At 31.1% G+C, this 2,788-nt stretch overlaps 1 long non-coding RNA gene across 1 annotated transcript; it reads right to left on the bottom strand.

The window, feature by feature from the left end:
• Positions 1-347: 347 nt before the first annotated feature.
• On the bottom strand, positions 348-1,809 carry LOC141484128 (uncharacterized). The gene is made up of 3 exons (XR_012466490.1): positions 1,272-1,809; positions 1,114-1,206; positions 348-812 (listed from the first exon to the last, which is right to left on the bottom strand). It is a non-coding gene; the product is annotated as an uncharacterized lncRNA (long non-coding RNA).
• Between the last annotated feature and the right edge of the window lie 979 nt (positions 1,810-2,788).

The following is a 2,788-nucleotide window of genomic DNA, read 5'->3' as shown; positions in this document are numbered from 1 at the left end:
CTGGAGAATATTCCCTGGAAGTGCTCCTGGCGAACCTTTGATATATTTTAAGAATATTCCTTGGGAATATTCTTGGAATATCTTATAATATTCTTAGAATATCTAAGGTATATTCTATTAAGAATATTCCAGGAATAGAACCCGAGGAATATTCATAAAATATTCAGGATATTCTTAGTTTATTGTAGGAATATACAATAGAGAAACACCATAGAATATTCTTTAAATATATTTTATGAATATTCTAGGAATATTTGAAATATTCCAAGAATGTGACGAGTAACCGCTATTAGGCATGTATATATTGCATTTTGATACAAGATTCACACAAGTAATAAAACACATAATATTCATAAACAAATATATTTTAAAAACAATATACACTGAAATATTTGACGTTTCAACCAATATTAAAAATAAAAAATCTAATTCAAAATATTTATTCACTGAATAAAATATTCCTGAATACTGTCATATTACAAATATTAGAAATGTATTCAAATTAGGATGTTCCTACTCTCAAAATACTAAAAAAATACTAAAATAACAACTCTGTGAATTCATCAGCACTAATTAAAAAATAATAAATATATCATTTCATTGAAAAAGAAAAAGTGTATTACATCAAGAAATAGGTTAGGTTAGGTTTCTCACTTCGAAAAATAAACCCACAAATGAAGTATTTAAAATGAGTGGTAAGATGGGTTCTTCAATGAATTTCACTTACTTAAAGTTATTCAAACTTTGCTCACCAGAATAGTTTTCCTTATATTTGTCCAACAATGCATCAGCCAGTGTTTCAATAGTAATACCTGGAACAAAATGTACATTAACGTTCATTATCACTATTTGAAAGTGGCACAATAAAACTGGAATAAAAATCAAATAGATATTTTTCGCATAGGTTACTCATGAACATTTACAACATTTTATGACTTGGAGAGCAACTTGCATTGTCTTGTTGAAAAGTAATCATTACGTTTTCAGTTCCTTGGCGCACCTGCCTGTACCAGGTACCACTCTGTTTCCTTTTGGGCAAATTGATACTATCTTGAAAACGAGTGATAAAAATTATGAAAACAAATGATACAAAAGAATGTGTCATTCACTTACTTTTCTCTATTGAAGATACACAGCTGAAATCACTCTAGTTCAAACATGTACTTAGTCAAACCAACAAATCCCACACACCAACTCTCCTCGAACCTAAAATGAGGTATAGTAAGTTAATCACCATGACTTCACTATCGATACTATTGCATTTTACTTACTTTTCTTGAAGACTGAATAGATGCAACTCTCCTGTTTGAAGATCCAAAATTAAACTATTCGCTGTACTGCAAATTGGACAACCCCAAATTATAAATGGTACACTGAACGTGACAGAATTATACTTTGATAATAACACCAACACATCATGCATTACACACGCGAACCTGCCACGTCAACCGCCATGTTGAATCAAATGTCGTATTTAACGCAAACGCAAATGTACCATGCATTAAGGGATAGCCGCTTTCACAGAGCTTATTCGACTGTCGCGCGCTACACTTCAATTGACCAATGAGAAACGTTTACTCCAATTATTCACTTCCCCATTTCTCTGTTTCCAGGATTTTTCGCTTTGTAATTAAATAATTTCAAATACAAAAAGACAAATAGGATGAGAATTAACCAATTTATTGATGCAATTGGTTCATTTATTGGCCCATTCAAATTTTTTTGTCGTTTCCAACAGTTGCTGTTGGAGCAATTCATCCAGAATCTTTGCGTTGAGTTCAAAAACTGGTTAACACTATCAGGGTTATATACATTAGGTTATGCATTCGATTAAGATCTTCAAATATTTTAATAATATTGAATTATTTGAATACGTTATTATAAGATAATTCAAAATTCCATTGTATAGAATATTCCAAAATATACCGTGGGGATATATTCTAAGAATATACCATATGGTATATTCGATCGACAATATTCTTAGAATATTCAAGGGAGAATAATCCATTTATAGACATTCTATGCACATTCTTTCGGGAATAATCCTGCCATATTCATTCAAGCATATTCTATGAATATTCTAAAGGCATGTATATATTCCAAGAATATTCTATGAATATTTGGAATATTTACGTTCGTTTTATGATATACAGGGAATATTCCATGAATATCTAGTGCTGTGTGGGGAAATAGCATTATGGTAAACGAGAAGGAAATACCTTAACTATTTCTCTGTAACAGGATCAATTTTTTCCTTAATAAAAAACGAAAATGAAATCGAAACGTCGGCAAGAAAACAATTGTTTTTTTAAGAAAAAATTGACCCTGTTACCTAACCAACCTTGTAGCGTTTATAAAAACCTACTGTACTTTTCATTTAATTTTTATTTCACCGAATTTAATCCTAATTGATTTTAAAGAAAGTTTCCTGGGGAGTAGGCAATCCAATTTACACCTTTTGCCCCACTAAGATTTTCACTTCTGAATACACGTATAATAATTAGTTTCTGGTACGGATTGGTATAGTATTTCCAATACCAATTGGAACAGCACAGAGAAGGAATTCCTGCCTCGACATAGGCGTCGGCATTTTATTTTTCAGTGGTAGTTTTCCAGTTTCTTATTCTTACAATCATAGCAATTGATCACCCCATAAAAAAGTTACCTCAACTGAATTTTTCCACCATGGGTAATTATGAAAAACTTCGAAATTTAAGTAGTTGATTTCCGAGTAGAAAACTCCAAAATACAATGAAAACACAAATAATCACACCAAATTCTCGTCAAA

This window comes from Leptinotarsa decemlineata, unplaced genomic scaffold (genome assembly GCF_025532065.1).
Source record: "Leptinotarsa decemlineata unplaced genomic scaffold, Ldec_3_MD MMD2_tig00004433_RagTag_RagTag, whole genome shotgun sequence".
In the NCBI taxonomy this organism is placed as follows: domain Eukaryota; kingdom Metazoa; phylum Arthropoda; class Insecta; order Coleoptera; family Chrysomelidae; genus Leptinotarsa; species Leptinotarsa decemlineata.
The sequence above is the reverse complement of the archived record's forward strand: the minus strand, read 5'-3'. Positions and strand labels throughout refer to the sequence as shown.